Source organism: Mus musculus, chromosome 15, assembly GCF_000001635.26.
Source record: "Mus musculus strain C57BL/6J chromosome 15, GRCm38.p6 C57BL/6J".
NCBI classification, from domain to species: domain Eukaryota; kingdom Metazoa; phylum Chordata; class Mammalia; order Rodentia; family Muridae; genus Mus; species Mus musculus.
In genome coordinates this window covers 38,384,779-38,405,260 of record NC_000081.6, presented here as the reverse complement: position 1 = coordinate 38,405,260, position 20,482 = coordinate 38,384,779, and the positions used below count along the sequence as shown (strand labels likewise).

The following is a 20,482-nucleotide window of genomic DNA, read 5'->3' as shown; positions in this document are numbered from 1 at the left end:
CTTTGGGCCTTTGGGCCTTTGCATTGTTTATCACTTAGTGGTGGTTCTTATCCATCTTCTCAGTGTAGGGGGGGGGGTCTGCTGAGATGGTGTGTGGTCCTCTGGACTCATGAAGAGCTCTTCAAGAAGAAGCTCGGCCTTACAGATGGTAAAGTGTGTCTGGCTAAAGATGGGTGTGAGATCGTAGTAAAACCACGAAACCAGGACACTCCTTGGTGGAAAGAAAGAGCTAATAATGAATATCTGTCAAGGCTATCTCTCCCCGGGACAGAGAGGAGAGCCAAGGGGCATGGGAGCTCTGCCAGTTTTAAAGGGCACAGGTAGCTGCCAGGGGGGAGCCTGCTAGCTGGAACTGTGAGGGGAGGAGTTGGGGCTTTCATCTGTTGCAGGCTTATTTGGGTTAATAGGGAACTGGACGCCTTTTCTGGAGGTAGGGAGCTGGAGGGGGCGGGAGGGGACAGATAAGAAAGGAATGGCTTTTCCTGGGAAACAGAAGCCCACTTTACAAGGTTTCTAGGAATGCTGACCTTCAGTAGCAATCCTTCTGTTTGCCTGGTCAGAGTCCATCCTGAGCTGAGCCCAGACTGACATTTTGGGGGTGGGTACCTAACATTCCAGCCTTTTGTTGAGGATAAGGGACATCAATAATCTCTAGCTTCGTTGAGCTGGGCAAGACAATGTTGTTGGGTTTTCAGAAAGGCTGGATTGTCAGTCAAAATTGGTGTGTGTGTGTGTGTGTGTGTGTGTGTGTGTGTGTGTGTGTGTTTAGGTCTGTGATGGTAGGAGAGCTGGGGACATTCTGTCAGAAGTTTCTGTTTTACTGACTGGTGGGTAATTTCACTAATTCTATCCCGAAGGAAGCTGAAGAGACAAGGAGGCATCATTATTATGAGAAGTATAGATATTAGTGGACCCAGGACGAGAAGGAGTCAGGGACCCAAGAAAGACAAAAGGAAGAGAGGTCTGCTTTGGAGTTGGCCCCTGGAGGCTATAGTTTGTAAGCTAGCTCATTTAAGTTTTTAATCCTCTCTTCTACTTGGCTGGATTCATTCACACAGTAGCAACACTCCTCAGTGAGGGAGGGGCAAGGACTTCCCTTTTCTGCAGCCAGCAAGTCCAGGGCTCTTTGGTTTTGCAGGGCTACAGAAGCAGGAAAGGTAAGCTGGTTTAGCTGTAGTTGCCCGGCTGAGGTTGATTCCTGGATAGTGTCTGGTAGCTGGGTAGAAATTTACTGAGGTAGATACAAACTATGACCCAATCTGCCTGTGGTCAAGCCTGTGTAGGAGCTGCTGAGGCTGCCAGACTAACTCCAGCCACGACTGGGAGAGCCACGGCCCATCAGTTCCTGTGTAAGACTTGGAGGAGACTGTAGAACTCGCCTTTGGAAGTGACATGCAAGGAGCATGAGTGGATTTGTCTCCACACTGGGAGAGCCTGATTGTCAGCAGAAGAGCGTTCCCTCTGGGGTGGGTAAGGTTCCTGAAGTTGATTGAGATGTTCATTTGTGCTGATGAAGGACAGGGCTGGAAGGAGCTGTCAAAGATGCAGTCACCTGGTATCTGCAGAGAGTAGAGAGGTACTGGAAGTGATAAGGGAAGGGGGAGGGGAAGGGTGTGCCGGTTATAGAGCATGGAGGTTAGAGCTATGTGGGTAAGAGGAATAGCCCCACCAGGGATTATAGTGAGGAGCACAAGGAAAGTGTGCAGATGAGTCAGGAGACCCGTTGTTTCTGCTTATGTGTGGAGAAGACACAGGATTCACTTAGAACAGCCTTCCGGAAGGCTGGGTTGACAGAGGTCTCAGGCAGCTTAGCCTGCAGTTTGGATTCAGATTTTCTAATAGCTCAGCTACACCACTTACAGAGGTGGTTGGTGCTTTCTCACGGATTCTAAAAATAGACTTAACAAAGTCAGCAAAGGCAAAGATGCTAAACAAATATTACTGTGAAATGGAGTAGACGTTAGGAATTTATAAATCTCATTTATCAGATATGCATTATTTATAAAACATATATTGTTACTTAACAAAATTTTCTAGAAGCCTGGTGTTGAACAGTTAGCAGAGACATAGCAGTTAGGTGTAAATCTCTAAGTCGGTTTTTATTCATCTAAGTAGACCTTAATCTGAGGGTTTTTAATCTTAAAGTTAATCTGAGTATAACCTTAAAAATTTATTATCATATTAAAACCCACACCAATCCAAAATATTTTGAAAACCTTTTGTTGTTTCCTTAATCTAAAAAGGAGAAGTAGAGGGCTCGGTAGGACTGAGAAGTTATATCAGTGTTGTCTTAGTTGGTCTATGTTATGTGGTTATCATAGATGGTGGTTAAGCCATATGACATGTACCTGTAAACCTTAGTAAGGCTGTCATCCTACTAAGCTGACATGTGGCTATTATTCAAAATATCTATTTTTCTGTAGAATTGAATCTAAGTTACCTATACAGTATATTCTAAACAATAGTTGAATCATATATAATCTGTTATAGCAAATTAAGATTACCTATCTATAGAATTTTTTAAAATTCTAAGCCTATTGTATAAATTTTAAGCCAAATTTTTTGTTAAAGATTTTATAGATTTTCTTTAACCATACCCAACAAACTTATAAATCCTGGGGCGGAGTTTACATCATAGTCTTAAGAGCTCAGATGTAAGAGATCCCAGGATCATCTGTTTGTGCGGTGGGTTGTTGATGTATGAAAGAGTTTGAAAATCAAATGCACAAGTCTTTGACCATTGGTCTGTACTGAGGACAAGCTGTTTGTAGTACTAAAACCTGAGTCTAAAGGGGAGAATTTATATAAGCTTCAAGAAGGAGCAGAGAGAGAGAGAGAGAGAGAGAGAGAGAGAGAGAGAGAGACAGACAGACAGACAGACAGACAGACAGACAACAGACAGAGACAGACAGAGAGACAGACAGAGAGAGGCGGCCCAGATGAGCTTGGGCCTAGTGAAGCTGCAGGGAGACTCTGCCTGAGGGAGGAGAGGCCTAGGTAGGCTTAAGGAAGAGACAGATCAGGCAGCCCTGATGGAGGAGAGGAAACTTTAGTGGAGAGCTGAGAGCAGAAACTTCAAGACTGCAGGTGAGAGCTAAGATCTCTTAGCTTAGCAGGACTGCAAGAGGGAGGAGCTAAGAGATAGCTTAGTAGGACTGCAGGAGGAACTGCAGTTCCTAGGGGGAGGCAAGAGAAAGCTGAGGTAAGGTGGATAAAGTGCCGTCCCATCAGGACAGCCCAAAGCAGAATGGGAAACTTATCAAAGAGAAAAATGTTCCAAATCACAGAGGAAAATTGTTCCTTCCCATATGACCTGGGGGCCGAGGAGGGACAGAGGAGCTTCCCGCCACACTGGTGTGGCTTTTATAGTAATAGTAGACAGAACAGGTAGCCCAGGGTGACACTTATCCAGTAGACTCAGATGAGAGAGCAAAGGAAATGGGAGATGGTGTCTTTAGTAAAGATACCCGGAAGGGTGTAGCAGGCCAGAGCCAAGAGATGCAAGATGAGTGGCCAGGCTGTGCCTTGGGAGGGTGTAGAAGGCTCTAGGAGCCACAGAGACACTCATAGCATAGATGAGGAGAGAAAGAGCTTACAGAGGGGAGAAGTAGTTGAGAAGACGGACTCTAGAAATAGGGATCAAATTTGATAGATGAGAGTAGTCAGCAGAAACTAATGATCCCTGCATACCTAGGAGAGTCAGAGCAGCAGCTTGGATTGGAACCCATCTATGCCAGTCTCAGGTTTCAGATCAGATGAATGCAAAAAAGAAATCAAAGGAGAACCTAGGTATGCTCCTAGGTGGAGGAGAAGGTTTATTGTGGGTAAAAGGAGGAGCCTCTGCTTCCAGAAGCATCTGGGAGAGTCCAGAGTGAGCATGGCCCTGAGCTGGCCATGTGAGTAGAAGGGGGAAAGAGAGGGGAGATCCAGGAGACCAGGAGGGTAAAGGGTAGACCAAAAGGCTGGGTAACCAAAATGGCTGGATTATATAGTAAAGGGCAGCTGGAGGAAGGGCAGCCCAGCTCCTGTGCTGGAGAAGATTAAGGTAGGGGATAAGGTATGCAGTACCCTTTAACAAGTAGGGACCAATGGATGCTGGGAGAACCTGGAGGCCATGTCTGCTTTGATATATTAAATAGGCACCTCAGCTATCCATTTGCCGTGTGTTTGAGAACCTATCCATGAGCTTCCATTTGTGAACAAAGCACGGTCAGGATGAGACAGGGGGGAAGTAGAAAGTTATGGATTATTTATTTATTTATTTATTTATTTATTATATGTAAGTACACTGTAGCTGTCTTCAGACACTCCAGAAGAGGGAGTCAGATCTCATTACGGATGGTTGTGAACCACCATGTGGTTGCTGGGATTTGAACTCCAGACCTTCAGAAGAGCAGTTGGGTGCTCTTACCCACTGAACCATCTCACCAGCACAGTTATGGATTTTTGTAGGTATGAGTTTCAGGTTATTCTAGCCATGAATGGGGGCAGTGGCTTGGGAAGTGTAGCAGGGTTGGAAGGAGAGCAGGAAGATTCAGACTTTTTAGGAAGGTGATGTGAAAAAAATTTAAGAAAGTCAGGGAACAAAGTTAGAGAGCTCTTGTGTGATAGAAAATTCTTGAGACAATATGGTGAAGAGGGACATACACAGAGAGAGGGGGAAGGAGGGAAAGAGACAGAGACAGAGAGCACAAAGGTGAGCTGCTATAACAGCAAGAGTGAGGGGCTGCACAGTAGAAGGTCGTCTACATACTGGATTAACTGGCTGGGAGACTGGTTGAAAGAGGAGGTCAGTGTTTGGAGCCTAGTGGAAGAAATGAGGCTATCTCAGAACCCTCGGGGGTGGATAGTCTCAGTGAGCTGAGACACTGTCCCTGTGTCAGGGTCCCTCCAGGTGAAGGCAAAGAGCTCATGAGTATCTGGTGTAAGGGAATGGTAAAGAATGGGTTCTTAAGATTCTAGAATGGGGAAAAAAGCTAGAGGAGGGGAACTGAGAAAGAGTGTAAGGTTAGGCATCACTGGCTATATCAGAAGGACAACTGCATTAATAATCCCGAGGTCCTGGACCAAGTGGTAGGGGCATCAGGCTTTAGGACAGGCAAGATAGGGGTGTTATAGGGTGAGCAAGTAGGCCTGAGATACCTTTATTAAGAAGGTGTTGTTTCATAGGCTTTAAGCCTTGTCTATATTTTAAAGAGATATAGTACTGACAGCAACAGGGCTAGAAGGTAGGGTCAAAGTAGGATCTTAATGGGGGATGATGGGAAGCCACTGAGGGAGTGGAGTACCCCACACTTTTGGATCAAGAGTGCCTGGAAGAGGACAGGAGGGGACATTCATATCAGCTGGTCAGCAGGAAGGAACTTCAGAGGTTGGAAGGGGAGGAAAACTTCAGAAGGAGTTGGTTGAAAAGAAATGGAAATTTTAGCCATGGCTTCCCTGCCCAGTAATGGGACTGGGCAGCTAGGCCAAGTGCTCTCATGGTCGTGAGGGAATGGAGGAGCGGGCTTGTAACCCTAGGCTGGTGGGGCCAGCTGTTAACATCTGTCACAGAGATCTGAGAAAGGTAGGTTTTACTGGAGGGAGCAAGAAGTATGAACCATATAACTTCCATATCAATGAAAAGTGGGAGAAACTTGCCAGATTGTTGTATAGTTAACCTGGGCTCTTCTGCCGCAATCTCAATGGTTTTGCTAGGGGCTGAGGAGAAGCTCCAAGAGGCTTTCCTGTGGAGGAGGAATGTGGGGGACTGACCTACCTTGGCAAGGAAAAGAAGGCCAGTGAACCCTACCGTGTCCTGCCTCTCCGCAGTTTGGGCAAGGTCTTGGCAGTTCTCAGCATTGACCTGGTAATTCCAGTGGCCCAGGGAACCTTCACAGCCCCCACAGGTAGGAGTCATCAGAGAGGCTGACTTCCTCTGTATGGACATGGCAGCTGCCCAGACTTTCCTTTTCCTTGGGCCTTAGAGTAGAGAAAGAATAACACATAAGTCATGCCGGGTGAAGCTATACGTCTGGGCGAGGCAGCTGAATTCTTAGGTGACTTAGACAGTTCATTGGAGAAAGAACTAAGGCATTTTTCTACCTGGGAGAAATCAGCCCAGGGTTAAACCCTGAGGCAAGGCCACTTCCTTGAGGGGATGAAGGCCTGCTGTTCAGGAGCTGCCAGAGGCAGAGGAGAGTAGTAGGGTAAGGAGCCAGCTGGGAGGGTGCCAGCAGGTGAGGCTTGGGTGACACCCTCAGAGCGTCAGGTGGGTCAGGCTGAGGAGGTGCCTGGGTTGAAAGGGGAGGCAGGCCAGGGCTCCAGGTCCAGGTTAGTGTTGGGAGGAGGTGTGGCTTTTGCCAGGAGAATCTGGTGAGTGCGGCAGGAGGAACAGGTGGAAGCACACAGATGCTGAAGACTTCTCAGACTATTCCCCTGTGCCTTGGCAGAATTTTTTTTTTATTAGGTATTTTCCTCATTTACATTTTCAATGCTATCCCAAAGGTCCCCCATACCCACCCCCCCAATCTCCTACCCACCCACTGCCCCTTTTTGGCCCTGGCATTCCCTTGTACTGGGGCATATAAAGTTTGCAAGTCCAATGGGCCTCTCTTTGCAGTGATGGCCGACTAGGCCATCTTTTGATACATATGCAGCTAGAGTCAAGAGCTCCGGGGTACTGGTTAGTTCATACTGTTGTTCCACCTATAGGGTTGCAGATCCCTTTAGCTCCTTAGGTACTTTCTCTAGCTCCTCCATTAGGGGCCGTGTGACCCATCCAATAGCTGACTGTGATCATCCACTTCTGTGTTTGCTAGGCCCCGGCATAGTCTCACAAGAGAGAGCTATATCTGGGTCCTTTCAGCAAAATCTTGCTAGTATATGCAATGGTGTCAGCGTTTGGAAGCTGATTATGGGATGGATCCCTGCATATGGCAATCACTAGATGGTCCATCCTTTCGTCACAGCTCCAAATTTTGTCTCTGTAACTCCTTCTATGGGTGTTTTGTTCCCATTTCTAAGAAAGGGTAAAGTGTCCACACTTTGGTCTTCGTTCTTCTTGAATTTCATGCGTTTGGCAAGTTGTATCTTATATCTTGGGTATCCTAAGTTTCTGGGCTAATATCCACTTATCAGTGAGTACATATTGTGCGAGTTCCTTTGTGATTGGGTTACTTCACTCAGGATGATACCCTCCAGGTCCATCCATTTGCCTAGGAATTTCATAAATTCATTTTTTTAATAGCTGAGTAGTATTCCATTGTGTAAATGTACCACATTTTCTGTATCCATTCCTCTGTTGAGGGGCATCTGGGTTCTTTCCAGCTTCTGGCTATTATAAATAAGGCTGCTATGAACATAGTGGAGCATGTGTCCTTCTTACCAGTTGGGACATCTTCTGGATATATGCCCAGGAGAGGTATTGCGGGATCCTCTGGTAGTACTATGTCCAATTTTCTGAGGAACCGCCAGACTGATTTCCAGAGTGGTTGTACAAGCTTGCAATCCCACCAACAATGGAGGAGTGTTCCCCTTTCTCCACATCCTCGCCAGCATCTGCTGTCACCTGAGTTTTTGATCTTAGCCATTCTGACTGGAGTGAAGTGGAATCTCAGTGTTGTTTTGATTTGCATTTCCCTGATGATTAAGGATGTTGAACATTTTTTCAGGTGCTTCTCTGCCATTCGGTATTCCTCAGGTGAGAATTCTTTGTTCAGCTCTGAGCCCCATTTTTAATGGGGTTATTTGATTTTCTGGAGTCCACCTTCTTGAGTTCTTCATATATATTGGATATTAGACCCCTATCCGATTTGGGATAGGTAAAGATCCTTTCCCAATCTGTTGGTGGCCTTTTTGTCTTATTGACGGTGTCTTTTGTTTTGCAGAAGCTTTGCAATTTTATGAGGTCCCATTTATCGATTCTTGATCTTACAGCACAAGCCATTGCTGTTCTATTCAGGAATTTTTCCCCTGTACCCATATCTTCGAGGCTTTTCCCTACTTTCTCCTCTATAAGTTTCAGTGTCTCTGGTTTTATGTGGAGTTCCTTAATCCACTTAGATTTGACCTTAGTACAAGGAGATAGAAATGGATCAATTCGCATTCTTCTACATGATAACCGCCAGTTGTGCCAGCACCATTTGTTGAAAATGCTGTCTTTTTTCCACTGGAGCCTTGGCAGAATTTAAGACCATGAAGATTAGGAAGTTAAATGTACCATGTGGGCTGAAACATATCAGAGAGATGCCCGAGATGATGTGATGGGGCACTCAAAAGCACGTAGGGAGGCTGCCTGACAGAGTGGCACAATGTCCACTGCAGATCCAGTGAGCAGGAAAGACAGCAGGCAGCTCTGCACCCAATGTCTCTCCAGGTCAGATGTAAGAGAGGGATGTAAGGAAAAGTTAATTCAAACTGTCAAGGCTACCCCCCACCCCCCCCACCCCCAATTAGAGAGGAGAGCCAAGGTGTGGGAGTCTGGGGGGGGGCTACTAGCTGGAACTGTGCTGGAAGCCTTTTCTGGAGGGGGCTGGAGGGGGCTGGAGGGGGCTGGAGGGGGCTGGAGGGAGCTGGAGGGAGCTGGAGGGAGCTGGAGGGAGCTGGAGGGAGCTGGAGGGGACAGATAAGAAAAGAATGGCGGTGGTGGTGCACGTCTTTAATCCCAGCACTTGGGAGGCAGAGGCAGGCGGATTTCTGAGTTCGAGGCCAGCCTGGTCTACAGAGTGAGTTCCAGGACAGCCAGGGCTACACAGAGAAACCCTGTCTCGAAAAAAAAAAAAAAAAAAAAAAGAAAAGAAAAGAAAAGAAAAGAAAAGAAAGAAAGAAAAAGAAAAAAAAAGGAATGGTTTTTCCTGGGAAACAGAAGTCCACTTTACAAGGTTTCTAGGAATGCTGACCTTCAGTAGCAATCCTTGTTTGCCTGGTCAGAGTTCATCCTGAGCTGAGCCCAGACTGACATTTGGGACATTGTCAATGTCACCACCATATTGGGCATTGGAACCTAACAATGGGGAGAGTTTTTCATGTTAGAATGGGGGACAAGTCCAGGAGAACTCACCCAAGGGATCCTGAAAGGACTGGCATTATGTGTCAGATCGGGAAAACAGGAATTTCAAAATCAGATTTGAACTCTCTCCATGACTTTGCTTCTTAGTAACTGCAACTTGGTAAGTCCCCCGATGCTGTGGGGCAGAAGGTGGCACACAGTGGGGCTTAATAAATGTTTTCTCTTTTCCCCTGAAATGGGAGGCTGGGCCCATAGTGGGTCACAATTTTGAAGGTGGATCAGAGTTGCTAGGTCATAAAATTAGAATTTTAATGTATTTTGTCGCCTGTGTCCCATTCCAGTTCAAGTGATTGCAGAATCTCTAGGGCGAGGGTGGGGTAGGGTGGGGTGGGGCAAGCTCTGGGGGCTGTTTCCAGAGGTGCTGAGTTGTTCCTGAGATCAGCCAGCCTCAGAACCAGCAAAGGATGGGAAGCAAGCATCTGCCGCTTTGCTGGCAGGTCCCAACTGGCTCCTCACACACTGGGCCTCGTTTTCTCCTCGTTTCCCTGGCTGGGAAGTACACGTCTGAGGTCACAAGCATATATGTGCCACCAGTCCGATGGGACCAAAGCACAGCTCTCTTAGGAATGGATCTGTGTCCTCTCATCTTCCTCGAGTTCCCTACTACGAACCCTAACCCTGTCCTCTCAGTCACTGCACATTCGTTGAGGAAGGCTTATTGTGTCAGGAATAGAGGAACCACCCTCATGAAGGTCCTGTCAACCAAGCTGATGGAGACTGAGGAGGGCAAGGCCTCTGGAATCAAGAGGAGGTTGCTCTCTGCACTGTTTCCCTTGTATGGCTTCATTCATGTTACTCTCCTCCTGAGGCCTCAGGCATTTCATCAACAGCAGGAAGCTGACCACACCCTCTTCTGACTCTACTGTAAAAACAAACAAGTGATAGAAGTGAAGATCCTGCACATAGTAGGTTCTCAGTCATTTGTCAGGAAGGAGATCAGTGCCCAGTAGATGTGTGAGCCAGGCAGGAGAAAACTTTCCTCTTTTTTCCTCTCTCTCATTTCTCTCCATCACCCACGTGTAACGGTGAATTTGGGCTACACCACTTTGTGCTTCGGCAGGTTGGGCTTCCAGCCACCCACCCAGGGAATCTTTGAATCTGCAAATGAAACGCGCGCGCACACACACACACACACACACACACACACACACACACACACCCCACACACCCTTACATGCACAAGCACTAGTTAATTTTAAAATGCCTTGGCTGGTTCAAAGGCTAGGCAGTTCTAATCCTCTGCCTGCTCCCCCAGGCCCAATCAGAGAAGTGTCCAGTGGCCACCCACTTGAATTCTTGTGGCTCATTGGCTCTCTCTCCTGAAGCTCTAAATCTGATCTGTTTCCCACCACATCATGGCAATTCTCTGTCCCTTCCTCTCTCAGTTCCTAGCCCACACCAATCTAAAGGTCACACCCTGTCTCTCTTTACTCAGCCATTAGCAGCTGGCATCTTTATTGATTGATCAAAAACCAATTGGGGACAGTGTCAATGCAGATTCCCCATTAAATCAAAGAACTAGAACCAATCCCAACATCTACCTTATCACCCCATCATCCCACCCCATCATCCCATCACCCCATCATCCCACCCTATCATCCCACCCCATCATCCCACCCTATCATCCCACCCCATCATCCCACCCCATCATCCCACCCCATCATCCCATCACCCCATCATCCCACCAATCATCCCATCACCCCATCATCCCATCACCCCACCATCCCACCCCATCATCCCATCACCCCATCATCCCACCCCATCATCCCACCCCATCATCCCACCCATCATCCCATCACCCCATCATCCCATCACCCATCATCCCATCACCCCATCATCTCATCACCACATTATCCCACCCCATCACTCTATCATCCCACTCCATCATCCATCATCCCTTCCCTTGTATCTGCCATCTTTTTTGTTTTCCTTCTTCATGCATTTTTTCCCACTCTCTTCTAGGTCACTTATTTTGAACAATTCTCTGTCTCTGTCTCTATCTCTGTCTCTGTCTCTCTCACCAGTCTTACTTTGTAGATCAATAGTCTGGCCTCAAACTCATAACAATCCACTTGTCTCTGCCTCTGAATGCTGGGATTAACAGCATACACCATCATACTGCGCCTATTCTGAAGAACTTTTAGGATCTTGCTCTTAATTTTAAAGGTACAGAATCAGAATTTATTACTCTTGAATCTTGAGAGGTGTGTGTGTGTGTGTGTGTGTGTGTGTGTGTGTGTGTGTGATTAATCCTCCCACAGCTCAGCACCCAAGGTTATGCACAATAGTGTACAGACTTAACTCTGTTTCATACCACAGAGTGTATGTGTAAGTGTGTAAATGTGAACTGGGGGCGTCCTTCACTTGGTTCTGTTACCCGGTAAGGCATCTGATAATCTGATAACTGTGGTATCCAGGTCATTGTTATCCAGTGAAGAGGCCAGAGGTGTGGGGTCTGGGAGCTCTGACTGGTCTCTTGTGCTCCTTTCAAGGCCTCTGCCCCTGGGCCTGCAGTGAGAGATGCAAATGCATTAGGCACTGACTTTCATCAGAGCAGTGGAGCACCCATCAGTCCGTGTTTTCTAACCCAGGTACTGAAGGGTGGCATCCCTGCCCAGCAGGGGTTAGGAACTGTTGTTATCTGGTGTGTTACCAACAAGGTCTCTCTCAGCATCTTCAGCCTAGCCACCTAACCCCAATCCTTCCTGCCCTCCTATTCACCACACCAGCAGGCTGGCATCTGTTTTAACCCCCATACCCAGGTCTGGATGTCGGCAGAAGAGGGTGGGATTAGCCAGAGTTCATGAGGAACTCACAGGGGTATCTCACCTGTAGCTTCTGTCTGTAATAACCATGCAGACCACGTAGGAGCTGATGCCTTCTTAGCAGTTCAGATCCAAGGGCTCAGCTAATGAGTGTTCTGTGAAAGAAGTTTCCGGGACTGACAGATGCTCACAACTTTCAGGGTTTTGCTGCTAACCCTTCTGGAAAAACATACCCCTTATTTACTCCCTTGTTAAGTTGGAGGGTTATAAGCCCAAATATTGTCATCCTGGGGGATGACACTACCTCTGGGCTGGAGTCAGTTATCAGAAAGAGGCTCCTTGACAATTTCACCCCTGCTAATAAAGCAGGAGGTTCTCTGGCCTGACCCGTGGCCCAGGCAGGCTCACAGAGAAGCTTCACTCACTCTCTCAGCTCTTTTAACCTCTCAGCAAATGAGATGCAAGTTCAGTCACAAAGGTCGCCCTTCTCCTTAAGAGCAAAGGAATGCTTAAGTTTACTACTAGCTGGAGTCACAGAGCAAAGGCTACATATGCAGAAGGCTAGCACAAGAAAGAAGCAAGAAAGAAGTCCTATGAAGTGGGCCAAAAGGCCAGAGCAGATGCCAATGAGAGCTTTGTGAAGTCCTGACTCTTGGTTCAGGCACCAAACTGGGCCTCAAATCTGGTTGGAGCAAACGCTACTCTGAAGGTGAGAGGCAGGGCAGGGGCTGCTTCTGTAGACCTGTATGTTGGGCTGGATCTAGCCTCCCACTAGCCTCAGCTATTTCTCAGGGTGTGAGCCACACCCTATGAGGACCTTCCTCCTTAGAGCTCCAGTACCATAAACAAAGAGACCTGTAGTGGGGTGCTGCACGGCTCTTCTCCATGACGCAGAGTCTAAATAGCCTCCTGTCATCAAGCTCCTAGATACTGCTGTAGGAATTAGGGTCTTCCTCTACAGACAAGGCTCATCCACTGCCCAGGGCTGCCTTCCCCAGTTATCAGGACCGCTCAAGAAATCTGAGACCCTCTCCTTTCCTTCCATGGGTTGATGGGATTTTTGTGTGTCCAGTCAAAATGGGGCAAGTCTATGCACTTGAGTGGCCTCCTCACACATGCCAGCTTTCCTCTCCAGCCCAGGAGAGGGGCTGAGATGAGCAGAAGAAGCACAAATGAGGCCCCTTTCAGTATCACAGCTCTGTCGTCCCGTCCCCCCCCCCCCCCAGCCCCTGCCTCTCAGAACATAAGTCAGTCTCCCTGGAGATTTCAGCCTTGCCCCTTTTTACTCAAGGCCACTTATTTAGCCTGCTCAGCAGGAGACTATTCGATGAGGCCACCCTAATGGGAGTGAGTTCTGGGCCTCCTCTTGCCCAATCAGGAAAGAGGCCTTCCCATTTAGCTCTGGTCCCTGTACTAAGAGGAGATAAGGACTACTTGCTTACTGTGTGACCTCCCCTGGATGACACAACTTCTCTGGACTTCAGCTTGCACAGCTTAACGTGAGGAGGTTCAACCTAGCTCCTATGATTGTGAGAGGGTTCAAGAAAGCAGTATGTGGAAAGTGGCCCCCTCTTGCTCCCCAGGACAATGGCAATTCCTGTCACCATTGACTTTATTCCTCCTGCCTGCCTCTTGAAATTTCCACTCCCAGCTGGTTTGGGTGAGTGGGCCCTCCCTTTCCGAAGGGCCTGGCTACTGCTAGACCAACCAGCTCCAGTTCACCCCCTCGTGGAGTCGTGCAACCCAAGTTCTCCAGCAGCATTCCTGTTCCCTGGAGTCAGAGAGCTGCCAGGTTGGCGTTCAGGGCGTGGCTGGACAGGCTGAGGAGGGAGGGGAGCTGCAGCTGTGGATCTGTCAGGACATGGGTGAGGCCAGGGCACAGACTTGCCCAGGCCAAGGACAGGAAACAGGTGGCTTTGCTGAGGCCCAGACAGGGCGGAGTGTTGGGAGGCCTATGTCTAGGTATTGGAAGGCCAGCAGGATGGAAGCAGAGATGGGGTAGAAGCAGGAATGGGGTGGAAGCAGGGATGGGGTAGAAGCAGGAATGGGGTGGAAGCAGGGATCAGGCATGGGGTGATGCTCTTTTGAGCCCCACCCCATGCTGGGGAGGGAGAGCTCAATGCTGAATGCTGAGTTTGGGTATGTCATCTGGAGCAAGGTGACCAAACGACTCCACATCATCTGCCTGTTACAGTACAGGTCCTGTGGCACACCCATGTCAGAATGGAGAGCTTTAAATAAAAAGAGAAAGGACTTCAGCTTAATCTCCTGCAGCGGCCTTAGGTGGTGGGCAGCCCTGAATTTAGGCTTTTAGGGAATGCTGTTTCTCTCCCATCTAATAGATGTACCAGACCCAAGGATGTGCAGAGTGGATCTGGTCACAAACAAAAGAGATAGGACTTGTCACCAGAAATCCCAGATACCCTCTACCACATGCCTGCTGCAGAATACTGTTCAGGCTCACCATCACTTTAAAAGTAGGGCAGTCACCAGACCCAGTGTTGGATTACTCTCCAATGCAGCAAGAAAGGACTGTATGTTTTTGCTGTTAGATCATAACTCAACATTTTACTACTTCAATATAGTCATTTTTCTTCACAATCTTATTACTTTGTCTCATGAATTTAAGATCAGTGTTCGGAGAAGGGCCATGGCTTCCCAAGACAACCAAAGGGCTACCCAGGAGAGCCAAGAGGCCTTGGCCCACTGTTGTTCTGTTGTTTGGAGCTCGGCCATCAGATGTCGACATTGTAGGAATGAGGAATGGTGCAGAAGGCGGTAAACAAATTCCACGTGTATCGTGTATCTGGCTGAGCTTCGGGGCTGGCCTCCGGCCGTGGAGCTACAACCAGTCGAAAGAGGTGCTGGGAGAAGCAGTCCCCAGTTGGCAGGGATGTGCTGGCAAGATGCAGTTGCTATGGGAGGTGAGGGAGGGCCCGGGCACCAGCAGCCATCAACATCGGACTTTTCCCTTGCCCACTGTTCTTCTTGACACTCACCCCATTCCTTGGCCCTAACTCCACTTTTTTCTGTTTATCTCACCCACTTCAGGGCTTCATCTCTGCTCCTGCCCCTACCTCAGCCTAGCCTTGTCAGCCTCAAGCAAGAGCCCTCCCCGCCTTTGTCCTTTCTCCCCTAAGACATTCTTCCTTTCTGTAAGTCTAGATGCCCACCGTGCCTCTTGCCTCCTAGTTCCCTCTGGCATCACGATATCACTCCTGTCAGTATGGGGGATGTTAGTATTTCTGCCTTCATCAGAAGCCATCTCTGGACCTCACCTCTCCAATACTCGTGTCCCCTCTTTGTGTTTGTCTGCAGGAACATTCAATAGGAAGGATGGTCATTTTTGTTACCTCATGTTCTTCCCTTCACCCCACTTTGACCTGTTCCTACTAGATCTTCTTACTCTACAGAGCAAGTCACTAGAGACTACTTGCTGCCCCAGTGGCCCTTTTCCCAATCTTACTTTACCCAACGGTCAGATCTTCCTTCTGGGGACACTGAGCTCTCTTCATCTGTCATTTTTTTTCCCCAGTGTCACATCTCACCTCTAGGTGCTGTCCAGCTTCAATGCCAGCCCTTGGACATCTTCCCTGAATGGCAAGTTCGATGGATAACTCCCGATTATGTTTATCTGGCCCAGCCTCTCTCTGGAAGATCAGCCCTGTGCAGCAGTCACTGGCTAGCTTGGGAAGCAAGAAGAACATGCTCAAATGTGATTCCTACCCATCTCCCCTCTTGTAGGCATTCCCGTCTCCCCAGTGACTTGGACCAGAGACTCCAGCAGCAGCCTTCCTCTGTTTGCCCCTCACAGCCCTCTTCTCATCATCTGTATCTTCCCCCTCACCTGGATCTAGGTCATTTTCACCCCTGCATGGCCAGCAGCTTGCCTACACCACAGTTCTTGCCTACCCACATTCTCAAGATAGTCCATAACAGGTCTTTCCTATTCCACTCTGGTCCTCCTTCGCACCTTACCAGGCAGAGCACTCCTGAAGTGGAAATGGGATGGGTCACTCTGCTTTCTGTCCTCCAGGAGCTCAGCTTCTCTATCTGAGCAAAGGGAAAGTCTTCACAATGGTTTGCAGAGCCCGAATCGCCCACTCCTTGTCACTTGGTGGACCTTCTCTCACTCACGGTAGCCTCATCTTTCCATTGTACTCCTGTCTTGGGGCCTCTGCAAACCTGGTTCCTTCTGTCTGGAAGCCCCTAGATTAGGTGATTATGTGGGTCTCTCTGGGATATCCCTTCTCCCTTGACTACTCCCTCCCAGCCTCCGCAGACGCGGCCCTTTCTCTCAGCTTACTTTCATCACTTCTCAGACCTGAGCATTGTTATTTATTTTGTCATGGTTTCTCCCCCTCTGTAGTATGCAGGCTCTTCAGGGGCAAGGATGCTTGTTTCCCCTTCCAGTTTCTAACATAAGCAGGTACCACATTACAACTTTGACAACTATAGACCTATACAGGACAACGGTCCCATAAGATTATAATGAAGCTGAAAATTTCTTCTCCAGTAGTAAAACTGTGACATAGCACAACACATCCCTGCGGGTGTGTGTGTGTAGATGTTCATATAAATAACCCCCACCTGCCCATCATATAAATGTATGGTGCATACAGTAACAAACATATACTGCATACATTTCATAATAAAAACCATGTGACTGCTTGATGTATTTGCTACGCTCTGCTTTCGCTGTTATCTTAGAGCATCCTCCTACTTACAAAAGAAGCTTACTCTGAAATAGCATGTTATCTTGTGGCTGGCAGCCCATTCACCTCATGCTTGCGCACCCCCTCCCCCATATCACTGGGTCTCTTCCAAAAGCCACATGGAGTGACTGGTCCATTGAATGGCACCAGTGCACAGATCAAGGATGGGAGAATGCAGCTGAAGTGGGTGTCCCAACATGGATGAGAATTGATGACCCAGGCTGAGGCAGAAGCTGGGGTTCCCTAAATCCGGGACACCCAGACACCGCTGGGAGGCTCGAGGAATCAGGAACCGAGGCATTCCTGTTGGCCCTGGTTCCTCCCACCGACTGATGCTAAAGCTGAGCCTGGCTGTCTCTGCAAGGCAGTGCCACCTTTGCTGATGTTTACTAGCCTGACTCTACCAAACCAGACTCTGGGGTATCTATGAAGTGTTTGCTAGTGGATCGAGCTGCCGCTGCTAACCTGTGAACTGAACTGCCGATTTCCAGGCAACACAAATGGGAGTTGCTCCAAAGAACCTTTCTAAACAGGTCTACTTCCTCCGTATCCTTTCTTTCCCACTACCTCTGGTGCGTGGTGGGTTAGAAGGGAGGTTAAAGCGTTTAAGAACCATCATTAAAAGTAGGTTTTGAAAAAATTACAGATACACATTTCTGTGTTAATTCACTAGATCTAAGTATCAGCTCAAGGCCTCACAGCCACACAAGCCTCGTTGGACTCTCCTAGTTTATGGCTCTGGAATTCCTTGTTCTCTCTGATGGTTCCTCATTTACCTCTAGCTCCTCTTGGATCTTCACTTCTCCAGAGCCCCCACTTGTTTTCATAAGGCAACTCAGAAGGCTGGGCTCTTCAGGCCATCCCAGCAGCTGGCATATCTGTTCCCACCCGGACCACAGCGTCTGCTGCAGCCCAGCTCACCAAGGGTGTGAGTGTATGGAACGGTTACCCAGCAAACGCAGACAAAACTCCCACAGAGCCTCAGGGAGATCTTTTTAAATCGAAGCCAGGATGTGGCAGTCAAGTCAGGGTTTTTCTCTGGTCTCACTTTCCCTGCCCTCACCCAGCTCAGAGCCTCTGCTGGCACCCTCGAAAACTAAAATGAGCTACACGATGAAAGAAGCCAGTGCCCTCTGGCCCACCTCTTCCTCTCTCACATCTGCATAACCAGATCTTAGGTTTATCAGACAATAAAAATCCTGGTGTCAGCTCCCCAGTCAGTTTGCAGACCAGAGTGAGCTCTGTTTAGGGGAGTCACTCATTGGCCTTATGCTTTGGTTGGGGAGCAGTGAACAAAAGCTTGTCCACTGGGTAACATTTTGAGACAAACATGTTTTACCTCATTTCCTATACCCCAATCTCTGAGGGGCCAACTGTGCAGAAAAAATGAAACCAGAAATAAATAGGACTTCTCAAGTTTGGCCATCATTCTGTGTCTTCGAATGGGTCCTCTAGGCCCACTTCCTGTGTGAGCCCCTGTGGAATGAATGGAGAGCAGTGGCTTCTTAGGCACACTGGACTGAGATGCTGTGAGCTGAGCCTGGAGCTCAGGCACTGCCTTGGGATCCAGCTCCTTTCTGTGCAAGTCATATACACACAGCGCTGGGGGGAAACTGGGCTTGGAGGAGCCTCAGTCAGACACTTACAGCTTCAGTGCAGCATTTCTTTGCAGACCAGGTTTGCTACTGGGCATGCTTTCAGGCAGAGGGTGTGGGCTCTGCATGAGGACTTCAGGTCTAGAAGGAGATACCAGAAAACACGCAACCTCCCTCTTTCCAACAAGACACTAAACAGCAGAGAGCCCAACTCCCACATCTCCAGGTTACAGCTGCAGATATATTTGCCCCCCAAATGTACTTTAAAGTGTGCATATTTTTGCTCTCATTGAAGAAGTAGGATAATTTACATAATAATTAGTAGTTCTGGCATCTCTGAATGCTGTGAAGATGGGGAACACTGCAGGCTTGCTGTCCCTGGAGCCCACAGTGCTGCCATGAAGAAGAGGGTGTCTACTGCAGCCATTCCCACAGTCTCCTTTGGCCTCCTTGGTATCACCTGTCTGGCTTCTGTAAGCTTTGGAGCTTTGAACAAGTGCTACAGATGTTCTTAACATTTTGACGGCTGTAGACAGAACTCTCAGAGTCTAGGCTAAGTTTGGCTCAGTGAGTAAAATGGAGATGTGTGTTTGAACCCCCAGCATGCACATAAAGCTAGACAGGGTCACCTGTGTCTGTAATCCCAGAATTCCCAAGGCAAGCAGGGACAGGAGAGTCCCAAGAGGTTCAGAGGCCAGCCAGTCTGCTGTACTCAGCAGTGAGCAGCACTGTAGAAGGGAAGGACTGGTATCCAAGCTGGTCTTTTGATCTCCAGACATGTGTTGTAACATCCATGCGTCTGCAGGCACGTATAGTGGCTTGCACTCAAATAGTTTAATTTGTAAAGACATTTATTTTACGTTTATAGGTATTTTGTCTGGGCATCATATGCCTGAGGAAATCAGAAGATGTCTGATCCCTTGGAACGGGAGTTACAGGTGATTGGGAGCCACCATTGTATGCAGGTGCTGGAAAGCAAATCCAGGTCCTCTACAAGAGCAACAAGTGCTCTTAACTGCAGAACCATCTCTTCAGCTCCACACAAAGATTTTAAAAAGAGAATTCAGGGAGTCCAAGAACTGAGATGAACACAAGGTCTTCACCGTCTCCACTGTCTGCTGGGACAGAGCATCCCCCATTGTGAGAAGATCCTCTCGTCTCAGGGAAGAGTAGCTTCTATGACCCACACCAGGAGACATCAGACACTTGCCTAGCACATCCCAGCCGCACACCTCTTCACATGCTGTTTACCACATGTGCTCTTTCATCAGCTGTATTAAAGGATACCACAGGCTGGGTTTACAATGTGGTAATAACCATGCATGGTAAGAGAGAGGGGGGCCAGCAAGATGGCTCAGTGGATAAGGGTGCTTGCCACCAAACTTGAAGACCCAAGTTCAATGCCCAGAACCCACAGGGGAGGAGAGCACTGTCTCTTAAATGTTGTCTTCTGACTTCTACCCTCCCCTGAAGAATGAATGAATGAATGAAGAAAGAAATGGCTTTCTGTATCATACGTTCCTTTCGTAATCCTTGGTAGTTTCTCTTATGCTTTTATAAAATTGTTTTATTAGCATATTTAATTATACATAGCAATGGGCTTTGTTATAACATTTTCATACATGTATATAATGCATTTCAACCATATCCCCTCCCCCCCCCATTATTCTCTTGTAAAAAAACCAGAACTAGAAACCTTCTAAGCATGTATATACTAATTTTAGACAAGGCCTCGGATAAGCAGGCTAGCTCCAGAGCTGGTCAGCTGGGAATGCCACTGAACTTCGGCTTGCCCGCCTCTGCACGCTAAGCTTATTTTGTGCTTTGACCATGCTAGGCAAGCACTCTACCGACTGAGCTACACCGCAGCCCCTATGTTATACCTCCCCCATTTCCCGGTATCTGAGAAAAAGCTCGTATACTTCTTGGATGCCAGAGAGATCCAAAACACAAAAGAGGGCTCACATCTTCCCTGGGAAGAGAACGTAGTTCTGGAATCTTATGGAGAATTGAGTCAGGAGTTGAGCTACACTTCCCGTGGAGTCCCTTATTGTTACTTTCAGACTGGATTCCAGGTCCATTTCTGGGTCAGTGAGGTCTCGCAGAGCACAGAGGACTTCTGCATTCAGTAGCCTGAGCTAGAGCTGTAGTCATTCTCTCCTCCCCAAGGTAACCCCAGTATGAACTGGGAGGAAGGAAGCTGGGCTAAGGGCTCCTTCCCCGCCCACCAAGGAAGGAAGCTAGGCTCAGTCTCCCCACCAGGCGCCTCCCATTTTTCTCAGACGGGGTTTGCTGAGCGCTGACTCATTATCAACTATCCTGCCTGGCCTGGTGCACGCCCACGACCTGCCCTCCTTC

The 20,482-nt window shown here is 48.2% G+C and overlaps 1 long non-coding RNA gene across 4 annotated transcripts; it reads left to right on the top strand.

The window, feature by feature from the left end:
* Positions 1–610: 610 nt before the first annotated feature.
* Positions 611–19,702, top strand: Gm41307. 4 transcript variants are annotated; one of them, XR_875180.2, is made up of 3 exons: positions 611–1,157; positions 1,275–1,466; positions 18,993–19,702. It is a non-coding gene; the product is annotated as a predicted gene, 41307 (long non-coding RNA). The 4 variants fall into 4 exon arrangements; XR_875179.2 differs by having other exon boundaries at positions 611–1,466; XR_875181.2 differs by having other exon boundaries at positions 611–1,470.
* The last annotated feature ends 780 nt before the right edge of the window (positions 19,703–20,482 follow it).